Genomic DNA, 12677 nt, shown 5'->3' on the forward strand with positions numbered 1-12677 from the left:
AAGTCTGAAGGTCTTGTCAAACACAAAAATATAATCAATGAATTCTTTTCTCATCCCCACACTCTATTTTTCTCAAACATCTTTTATACCAAAAACACATACACACATTAAAAAAGGGCTCCCTAGGAGTACCTAGGACACTTTTGGTGCTAACACCTTCCCTCTATGTAACCAACCCCCTTACCTGTAATCTCTAGCATTTTATTAGTTTTGATTTGAAAACTTCTTATCTTTGGGTTTTGTTCGTACTTTTCCCTTTTCCTTTGGAAACAATAAAAGCACAGTGGCGACTCTGGTTTTATTAACGTTAAGCTTATCCATAGCTTGATGGTCATGAATTTACCGCTACAATTACTAAATTTGTCGATGACATAATCAAGATGTTAAAACATCCAAAATCATCTGATAATGTTTAGGTTTTATTATTTATTATTTTTTTTAAGTTATATAATTGTATGTCTAAGTTATGTAACTTTTTGTCATATGTTAAGATATATTCATCTTTTTGAAAATATCCATTGAGAGAGAGAGAGAGAGAGTTGATCTTTTTGAAGATATCAATTGAGAGAGTGTGTTGCTCTTTTTGAAGATATAAATTGAGAGAGAGAGAGAGAGAGAGAGAGAGAGAGAGAGAGAGAATGTTGATCTTTTTGAAGATATTAATTGAGAGAGAGAGAGAGAGGCAATGTTGATCTTTTTGAAGATATCAATTAAGAGAGAGAAAGAGAGAGCCAATGTTTATCTTTTTAAAGATATCAATAAATATATATATATATATATATATATATATATATATATATATATATATATATATATATATAGAGAGAGAGAGAGAGAGAGAGAGAGAGAGAGAGAAAGAACATTATGTGAGGACTAAAGAAGATTCAAGGTGAATACAATAGTAAGGAATCAATCGTTAATGCAACATATTTGTTTTATTCTTCTCATTTTTGTAAAGCTACCATAAGCATGTATAGTTGAATCTCTACTTAGTCGGAGTTATATGTATTCCTTTTGGTCTAGAGATCATAACATGACTTTTAGGTTTATATTGGCATTGGAATTTTAAAAAAACTCTTGATCTATGTTAATCATCGATTAAACAAGTTAAACTCTATAAATAGATTTAAGTTTAATACTCAAATATAATGTGGGATCATAAATGTCATCATATTGGATTTAGTGACCAATGAATTAGTGTTTAAACATTATGATTTATCTCTTATCAACAATAAATAATGTGTTATGAGTGAAAGGTGAAGATATTAAACGTATCTTTAATGTATGTAATCGATTACAAGAATAAGTCGAAAAATAGTTAATTGGTTTAAATCCCAACAATCTTATTATTATGTTATTTCAATCAATTTTACTACCTTTAGTTTATGAAGTAATAAGTGTTGAAACCATTAACTTATAACTATAGTATTGTAAGACCCCAATTTTGACCCTAAGATCCCTCATGATATCTCATTATTTGCATTGGCTCTAGGATCACACCTTGACATCCCCCTTACCTCTCATTCATTGGGCTTGCATTGGGAGAGATCATCAAGCACATTTGATTGTATCATACCTTGTTTTTTGTTTTTTATTAACCAAAATACCAAAAATATGTCCATGTATAGCTTTGTTTCTTTTGTAGGTAGTGTGTGCATCCACCAATGCCTCATCCAGCTCACAACTAGGGTTTGAGACCCTCATTGTAAGGAGATCAATCAAGAGATGGTTCACAATGGTTCTAGACATCATATATCGATCCCCATGTTCTTCATTTATCATTTTAAATCAAGAAATCATCAATAGTTTGAAGCTTGTTTGCCTTGTAAGCCCTAACTCACATGGGTATCTTGTGTGACTTCCTTAGCAAGTTTCTTCATCATTTGATCAAAAATTTCAAGGTATACTTCATATTACATCATCTTATAGATATATGATCCTCCATGAGTTCCAAATATAAAGAGAACTCCAATTTTGCAAGTTGGTTCAAGGTGGTTGACCAGAGAAATTCAACTGGTCAAAATTGGGGTTCCCTAGACCCTATCTCCGACAGTTTTTGTCATATGAAAATAATTCGAAGATAAAAGTTACTATTTATGACATTACCAACAACTTTAACATTGACATCAAGAGCTATTTTTTTCTTAGAAAGTCATTTTTTATGGTGAACGATTATAGGTCATTTTGTTTGTGCCATAGTTAGGAGGTCAACTTCCAAGGACCATAACTTTCTCAATGTTTATGATATGAAGTCCATTCAAGTTATATGATAAATTTAAAGATGTCGTCTCCAACTTTTATTCTTTGAGAAACTTAAAATTCAACTTGCAAGGGCATATGTCAAGAGGAAACATTATAGGTCATTTTGGGCCATCATCATTGAACAAGCAATTTTCCTCAACTTCTAAAATGCATAACTCCTTCATTCCAAGTCCAAATAAGGTCAAATTTGTGACTAAATTTAAAAGGATTGAAAGTGCTTAAAATTTTATGAAGGAAAGTTTTCCATTTGAAGCTCATAGCAAAATTTATTCAAGGTGGAAGAAGTGGATATTTGACTTGGTACTTAGAAAAATTTCAATTATGTTTGATTTCTCAAACTTCCACCTCAAAATTCATCATGATCTAAGTTTAAAATGGAAAAGTGTTCGACATGAAAGTTGTTTCCCTTGATGTCACCTTTCCAAAAAGTCCAAGATCAGCTCATTTGGACAAGATTTGAATGACTTGTGCATGGTTACTCTTCATGGTTCCATTTGGATGAATCACATGATCATTTCTCAATTAAAAATCCATGGCCTCATGCTAGACTTTTGACATCATTCATGATCATTTTTGGACCTGATTACATTATCTCATTGGCCTATCACACTCCCATGCAAGCATTCACTTCACATTTCTATTTTTGGCCAAAGTTTGGAAGTGTGTGAAAAGCAATGAACATGGCTATGAATACATGACCTTGGTGATCAGAATGAGGATCCTCTGGACCAAGCTTCGACCCCCTTCTTCCCCAAACCTCATTGAAAGGATAATTTTGAAGATTTATTGAGAAATATAGTTTGAATTCTCATTCTATTTTGGAATTGAAACTCCAAGAGTCCAAGCTTTTTAATCATCAATCATCTCCTGCAAGCTTCTAGAGTCAAGCCGAGCCAAATTGGAAGCAAGATCAAGTTGATTTGAAGCTCCCCGAAGGTGAAATTTCAGAAACTTCTCTTCTTCGATTCTCCCACATTTCTCATCCATTTTGATTGATTGTTGGTTTGCTGAAGTCCTACCAATGTAGGCAACAAGATTGAGTTGCTTTGAGGTCAAATCGAAGCAACTCAGATCATGATCCTCAAAATTCAAATCCCTGTATCTTTCAATATACTTGGAATTAGAGAAAATTAAGGCCGGATTCGAGCTCCTGAGCATTTTTTCTTTAAAATCATGTCATTTTTTTCATTTTAGTGAAAGTTAGTGGTGGACCAGTCCGGTGAGGTCCACCAGAGAAGATGACCGGAGCCCTAGCTTCAGTGATGTGGTGGCAAGGTCCTATCCATCAGATCATCTCTCCACGTTTTAATCTCATACTTTGGTTTTGATTACCATTCCTGCAGTGCGTTTGACTTGGTCTTTGGTGGACTGCACACGCGTGGCCATCCGATCTGCCACCTCAATTAATGAGGAAGATCTGATGGCCCCTGATTTTCCATATTTTCTTATTTTCCATTTAATTGTGTTATTTTGTTTAATTCATAATAAATCCATTTTTAATCCAAAAAATATGGTGTTAGACTATGGCACGGATATAGAAGGGGGGGGGGGGGGGGTTGAATAGATCCCAATTAAAAAATTGAGTCGGCGCTACCAATTAAAAATTGGTTTTGAAAATTTGTTTAAAGTGCGGAAGCGGCCGAGGAAAATATAGTCTAAAACGAACGGTTATTGGAAAACCGGATATGCGTCTAGCCTATGGATTGGTGATAATGTAGAATAAGAATCACTACACTAGTCACACTATCAATGATTTATTTCACTTGCTAGGATTCCTAGTTCCAATGATTCAAGGAGCAAACCAAACTAGATACACAACTAAGATAATTTTGGTTTAGGCAAATTATCAAACACTTGGTGTGCAAAAACACTCCAAGTGATATTTATGTTGAGTAAGTGATTCCAATTAGTCTAGTACAATATCTTATTGTACTTTGGATTCAAAAACAGAGTTTTAACTTCTTACTCAATTAATATCAAGGTTTGATAAAAGTGCTTATACAAAAATCACTTATTTTTAAGCCAAAAACAAATATGCTGAAAAATAGAGAAGACAAAGATTTGATGAGGCAGTTCCTCCGTCGTCCTCGCTTCGGGGTACGTCTGTCTTCAATTCTAAAACTAGAATTGAGATTGCTTTAATAGATATCACCTATTGAGTATAACAGTTTATACAAGGATTGAAAAGAAAATATACAACAGAATTCTCAAGACGTTGAATGTTGCTTCCACTCCTTGTTCCTTGATTCAAGGTGAATCAAGTCCTTCGACTGTTGTTGATAGACCTCCGATTCCAGCCCCTTTGTTGAATAACTCTCAGTTCTTCAAACCCTCGGCTCGGCTGATCTCAACTACAACAAATCGAACCCGAAATCTTCCCTTCAATATCACTGAATCCGCTACTAGATTGATGAAGACTTCCTCTTCTCAATCACCTTCGCTCAGCTGAAAATTGATGAAGAAATCGTCCAAAAAACCCCCAAAATCAAACCAATCTTGGAGGACAAAACCCTAAAGGTTTTATTCAAGAAAAAAACATGTCGCAAGCTTCAACCCGAACCGGATTCCCCAATCTCGGCTTCGAACGTTATCACCTTTAACCAATCACAAAGCACTTCAAAAATGGTTGTGTGTAATTGATGTGTTGTGAGATGTTGAAGATGAAGATGAAGAATCTTGGACACCTATTTCACTTTTTCTTGTTCTTTGTACACTTGAATCAATTTATCAAATATTGGTTGATACAAGTAACTGAACTTCTATTTATAGTAACAAACCAACCAACCCACTTAACCGCTTTTCAAACAAAGTGGGAATTACTTAAAAACTGTATTTGCGCGCGAACGGTCGACCATAGCAGGTCTATGCGTCGACGCATAGCCTGCAATTTTGGACAATCTGAAAAACACATCAGTATGCGTCGACCATAGGTCGGCGTGCGCTGACCCGTGGGAAAGTGAAACCTTCATGCGCCGACCCTGCGGTCGACTCAAGCCTTCGTGCGATGACCCGTGAGAAGATGCACTATGTTATGCGCCGACTCTGCGGTCGACTCAAACCCTGCAAATCTGCAAAAATTCAGATTTTTGTGGTTTTCATGCATTTTATCATGACCATATTTTATCCACATATGTTGTATGAAATATAACAGTTTAGATGAACATAGAAAAGGATATGATAGGTGATATGTTGCATTTATTTTGTAGAGGTGGAATCGACAATGCCGATTCATCCATGGTGGTAATTTGTCATCATCGAAACCTATGATCGTATGTTGTATGACAGTTTGCCCTTACATACTCCCCCTTTTTGATGATGACAACCTGTGTGAAATCAAAGAAAAACAACATGCAATATTTACACACACTCCCCCTTTCTTTTGTAATCTAAGGCTGGCTGCAAAACAAACTGTTAATTGTTGTGAATATCTTGGCTTGGCTTTGGTACATGCTCTTCTCCCCCTTTGACAACATCAAAAAGAGAAAGAGAACTATTATTCAATATAACATGATATTCAACAGGAGATAGCGAATCATATAACAATACCACACCAAATATTATTACTGAACAAATTTAAAAGGAGATAACATTAAACTAGATTAACAAACAAGCATAACAGATAATAAGTTCAGTCAAACAACAAAAGTACAGATGCACATGCAGTTTTATGTCCTAATAGCCTCGTCCTCGACCGTAACAAACATCCGGGTTTCTGTAAGGATCTGCCAAAGAATTCACTTGGTTAGCAACACTACTTAGATACTTGAGGCCCACATCAACGGACCGCTCCTGTCGTGCAAATGTTTCGGTGAATGCTGCATACCGTTCATTCATGCTGGTTGAGAGGCTATCGAGCCTCTCATTTTGTGCTTGAAGTTGGCTGCTTATATGAGCATAGCGCTCATCCTGAGTTTGTATGAATGATTGTTGAGCCAGCTGCATATCTCACATCATATCTAAAAGTTCAGAAGAATTCTCTTGTTACGGAGGAGACGGTGGAGATTCTTCAGCACCATATTGGTACGGCTGATAGAATTGGCGTTGTATTGACCAACCCATATGTTGCCATTCACCCCAGCCACCATGGTTGGGGGCATCTTTTTCAGTCGAATAGGTATCCTGAACCCAAGCAGTGTTTGTGTAGTCGTGTGTGTCTGCTTGTGGAGGACTATCATGCTGCTCAAATGCTTGTCCTGCTCCTTCTTCTTCGTTTTCCTCTTGGTCTTCTTCTTCACTTTCATCACTTTCATCATATTCTTCAACAATCCTAGGAATATTCGCCCTGCGAACAAATCTGTATGTTTTCCGCTCATCACACCAAAAGTATCCCATCATAGAGAAAATTTTTGGGCTGAATTCTTTATCTGAGGAAATGGAGGTATAAGGAAAGGACGGATAATCAACGTCGGCTGCAGTAAGAACCTCTTGAATAAAAGATCTTCATGTCTTCAAGAGCACACCCTCTGTTCAACCCTCTTAGCTGAACACATTCACACTCTGTGTCAATCTCTCTTCTAACCAGAACAGAAGACTTCTTCACTGGATGTTCTAACATCAGCTGGGACATCCTTCACAACAAGACAAGGCACACCATCTGATAGTCTTCAGATATCACTGAGTCATCGGGTTGATCAAGAAGAACCCAGCCATTCATTGGGAAATATACATTTTCATCCCATTACATGAGATAATCTTCCATAGATAGCTCAGAACTCCTACCACAAGCTCCAAGGGATGAATAGAAAGCACCTCCTTTAGTCTTCAACTTACTACTTTTCTACTCAAGAGTAATTTGTCTCAGACTTTCCTCAAGCATAATCAGCTGCCATATGTTGATTATCTTGATTCTTCGAACTCACTTCTGAGGTAGACCAATTGCCACTGGTTGATTACCTCCTTCATGAATCCTCATATGAAAAGGTCAAATGCTGCTTTTTGACCTCCCCAAGTTTATCAGACTTCTCCCAAAGATATTCTGACCTTCCAAGTGAGATTAGAACTTTAAGCTTTTTGAAGTAGCCAATCTACAACCCTGTAGACCTTTCTATCTCAAGTTGATGTGCCACCTCACCAACTAAGAATCTGATGTTGAACCAAATGTCACAACATTGTGTTTTGACATCTAGCTGTTGAATTCAGCTCCTTCTTCTACCACTTGAAGGAACTTCCTCCCTTCACAGAAATGAGTTCAATGTTCTCATAGACTTGATTGTGGAACCAAGTTTGAGTAAACAACCTCCATCCTGCAGGTTTGCAGTTAAGTCATCCAAGCTCACACCTTGATGAATCCCTGCTTCTTCTCCAAAGACATCAGACACTCTGATGTATGAGTCTTCAGAAGGACCAGTTAGAAACCAACCCTTCAGCTCTACCAAGGATTCCATATCCTAAGGTAAGGCTGTTTCCATGATGTCAAGACTGCTGCCACTAGTTCTTGACTCCACAGTGTGCATAAGCTAATGCACTTCCTTACCTAGATCAGAAATAAACTGATCCAAGCAACCACCATCAAGACTATGATGTCTTCTTCTTCTTGTACATACCAAGGCTGAGTCATGTTTCTTGCCAGGAAACCTTTTCAGAGATCATATGCTTTTGCTGCCACCAAAGATATAGATCATAAGCCAATGTACTATCCTTCCTGTGATTCTGCACAGGGTCTTGAAGAAGTGATGTTCCAACATCTTTAAGAACATCCGTTATCTTGAGCTCCAAGGATAATCAATTAAACACTTGTACTTGACACAAGTAGACATTGATCTTAAATCCTTTCCCAATTTTCCTTTTAGATACTTCCACCATAAGAATACTTTGAAAGTACTCTTCTTGTGTCAACATCTTCTGCTTGCAAGCACCTAGACAATTTTGAAAGTCTTCCCAGATTAAATTCACCCTTAGGAATGAGAGAGATGAATTCTTCCTTGCAAATTGTGTCACACAACTACCAGAACCCATGTGACACAGGTCAACAGCCAACCAGATCCTAGGCTGACCAAATGTGAGGAGGTTAACCAAAACTCCCCCTCAAATTAACAATCATGGAAACTTCACACCAATATCCATGCATTGTACAAACATACTCCATCCCTACCAGTGGTAACTAACTCTATGAGTTATACCTACGCATACTCCTACCACACCAATCAGACTTTAGCTGACCATAAGTACTAGAGGAACACCAGTCAATAGCAGATATGCATTGCCAGAGCATACTTCATCAACCAACCTATGAATCTTCATATTCTCACTCCTTGAAAGAACTGCCACTTCTGATTGTGGTGCTTGAATAACAAGATTCATGGTCCCAATCCTCTGAGTTGAAGCAGCAGTCAGGTTACCCCATTGTTGACTGCTAACATCCAGAGGACTTGTCTTCCAACACTCCATAGTACTTCAGAGAACAGCCATCCATCCCTGATCAATCTACAGGAGTAGGACAAGCAGCAGGAAATTGCTCAATGTCACATCTCACCCAGCTCAACTTCTAGAGACCAGACCTCTACATGTGACCTTCTTGAGCATACACACAATTGACCCTACCCTTGTCAACTTAGCCCACACAGGTGTCTCCTCTTCCCGGTCAGGAGTAGGTTCCAAACAAGAGTATCCCTTTGTTTGACACCTAAAAACATCTGTTCTTCAACCAGCAGCCGCATACTTGTTGAACAACATGTTCTAACATCACATAGAACATTGGTTCCACCTCCTTGGAACACACCCTCCTTGATAGACTTCAAGGTCTTCATATACACTACCCAAGAGTGTATACGAATCAGTGATCAGGTGATTCTTACCATCCTGACGTGAGTACATCATGATGAGTGGACTTGAGGGGACTCAAGTAGCTTTGACATCTTCAGAGGTTCTGATGAAATCTTGAACACAGCAGCCTTTCATCCACATGAGGGGAAACTACATCAGAGTTTGAGTTTTGCCAGGTATTATGCAGCGGAAATCATAATACAACTCAGCCTAAGAGCACACTTTTCACCAGATCAGCCTCAAAGACCATACCAAGTTTGAATGTGATTCAATACTGGCACAGCTGTCCCACACACAGGCCAATTGCCAACCTCCAGATACAGGTACACATTATTCCTGTCATGAACAGTCCATCCACCTACTTCAAGGGACCATTCAGGGAAATTACAGAACCTTCCAATGGTTCCAACATAACTTCTTGCAAGATACCAGAAAGTATTACCCATGGATCTCATCCAGAAGCAGAACAGGATGCCTGCTCTGATACCAATTGAAATTCTGGTGTAGTCAGAATTCAGATGTTCTACTCCAAGTCATGACATCTGATCTAACATTGTAACTAATACAGCAAGGTAGTTATTAATCACTGTACTGATATGCACACGTTCACAGTTGTCACGACATCTCATTCTATGTCACCCTAGAATGTATGTACACCTGGTGCTGTGCATCAGGAAGAAGGATTCAACAGAAATCAATCCTAACACTCACTTCTGTTGTTTTCTTCCACAGTTATCAGCCTGATGTCTTACTGTTGATCAGCTGTTACATTGTTCCAGTGTGTTTGTATTTTACTTGTATTTCCTGAATTAAAGGTTGAACACGTTAATCTAATTTCCACTTATTAGATTGCTAACAACTAGGCTACTTATTAGGTTCATTAATTGTAGGTTAGTAGTTGGTTTCCTGGTTTTTCTCTAAGCTGTTGAATCCCTGAAGAATAGCCTGAGAAAAATACTGACCCAGAAAAACCAATCATCCTACACTTTAGCTCCTGCTGTTGGGAATGAATGTCACAACATTCAGTTCGACATCCAGAACATATGCTGATTCTGCTATGTTCCTGGAACTGTACTGTGCTAAGTTTGCAGTACTGTAAAAGACTAACTAGTCTCTACTTTAGTATCAACCTTCAGTATCAACTGTCAAAACATCCAGTTTGACAGGTTCACTATAATCCTTCAGCCAGGTCTGTTATCCTTGAAAAGAACAGACTTAAATAAATACTGAACTAAAGTTAACCTACTTATCATTCAGTATGCACTGTCCCTGATGAATGTTACAACTTTCTGATTGACATTCAAACAGAAGGCTATATGCCAGGTCAGTTATCATCTTGATAAGCTGACTGGAATACCTGCTGAGTTAAGACAGTAATAAACACATGCAGAAGGAAAACAAACACAGGAAATTGTTAACCCAGTTCAGTCCAACATGACCTACATCTGGGGGCTACCAAGCCAGGAAGAAGATCCACTATTAGCAGTATTAATTCAGAGTTAAACTCACCCGTTTACAACTCTTCACTTAATCCCTACCCAATGCAATCTATACCTAGGAACTCCTAGATAGAAACCTCCAGTTTCCATTCCTATCACTACAAATACAATGTAATGTTCACACACCTTGAACTTGCTTCACAGCTTCATTCAAGAACAAAATCACTCTTGCCTACAGGCTTTGAGTTACAAAAACTCTCAGGATTTACCACTGAGATACACATGGTAACCTTCCCACAGATTGGGAGGTTTTCCTTACACACACCCCTAAAAATTCATTCTAAGAGGCTTACACAAACTAGGTTACAATCAGCTATTTATAACCTAATCACCCAACTGGATTTGGGCCTTCAGAAATCGCAGCAGACTTGTTCTTTGCTGTTACAACTTCAGCAGAAAAATTCTGCTACAAACAAGGTCTTCAATCCTAGAATCTCTCCATATATATCTCCATATTTTGAGCCTATATATCTTCTGATTGAGTCTTCAAGACCTCCACATGGGAGTTAGGATATTCACCAGATATCCTTGTTGATCCCAGAATATATACTGAATTAATTAATTCAGTTTTCTACACTTGTGCGATGTCACAGACCTGATGTCGTGACATCGTACATGACATGTTGGTCCAGATGTTGAATTTCGTCAACCCAACATATTAAAACAACAGAGATGATTACATTATTTGTTTTCTAAAATTAATGCCAATCCTAAGGAATCAACAATCTCCCCCTTTGGCAAATTTTAGCTAAAACAAATAAACAGTACACTGGACAAAACATCCCAATTTGGGAATGCTCTTCATCTCCGTCATTGGCTCCACCACCACAAACACCAAAGTTGGTGTACATGGGGAAGAAGAGGGACAAGACTCAGTTGTACCAGAACCCTTCCCCTCAACCGGAGAGCTTCCTGAAGAATGTGTAATGCTGAGTACATAGACAATGTAACTCAGATCACAAGGCACAACTGTCTTCTTAACTCAGATCACAAGACACAAGTGGTAAACCCAGTTGGTGGATTTTGTGCCTGATGCCAACTTCTGTTTGCTGCCACATCCACAGTTGGCTTGCTTCTGGTACATTCTCAACCCCAGGACTATATTTCTCTCCCCCTTTTTAGCTAAGCATTTGTAAAGGCACCCTTCACAAAACCAGATCCAGGCGCAGCTTGCCCAAACCTTAACATACCCCATGATTCTGAGAATGGAGTGTTTTTCTTGTGAGAGGAAGATGGCTATTGCATCCTTTAAATAGTCCAGCCCGTGCTTAGGAATTTCCGGTAGAAATAAATGCTTGGTCAAGATGCATTTATTTTTGCTGAGAAACAGTCAGAGAATCACCAACAAAATCTCAGATTATCTTTGAATACCTTTTATAGCTCTTGACTGTTTCTTTTCCAAAACAGTCGTTCCAGTGCATGGAGACTATTCCATATATGCAGTCAGACACGTTGCACGCGATGTCTTAACATTTGACGCGGCTTTTTCCTGCATTCTGCTAGTATTCAACATTTTCCAAGGTTCCTGTCATACCTCCAGTAGAGACTTGACATCTGGCACTGATACAGTCAAATTCCCACACTTCAGCAGATGGTTACTCCCCCTGTACCACACAGCTGTGGCCATCTGGCTTATTCTGATTTACCAGAATTTGACACATCACCTTCATAATTCCTACTGACTTTAAGTTTTAGAAGGAATTAGCAGCATTGTCCAGGGCAATGTCATGACATTCGGTCAGACATTCTCCAGCTCACTTAGCCTTGACACAGCATCCTGATAGCTGACAAGGTGTCATACCTGGTTATCTGAGTACACATAGACCACACGCTTGATGATTACTTGCATCTTCAAGGCCAGAACTCCCCCTGTCATGGACACCCCACTCTCCTCTTGAAGATTAGAGATCACACATGGGCATATCCAACATCCCAAAGTTGGACCTTCACATACTTCCTGATTCATAGAGAATCCAGACCACTTGATGAATGGAAAACACAAGACGCATCTTCATGTCTTCAAGAGCACACCCTCTGTTCAACCCTCTTAGCTGAACACATTCACACTCTGTGTCAATCTCTCTTCTAACCAGAACAGAAGACTTCTTCACTGGATGTTCTAACATCAGCTGGGACATCCTTCACAACAAGACA

Source organism: Lathyrus oleraceus, chromosome 3 (assembly GCF_024323335.1).
Source record: "Lathyrus oleraceus cultivar Zhongwan6 chromosome 3, CAAS_Psat_ZW6_1.0, whole genome shotgun sequence".
NCBI classification, from domain to species: Eukaryota; Viridiplantae; Streptophyta; class Magnoliopsida; order Fabales; family Fabaceae; genus Lathyrus; species Lathyrus oleraceus.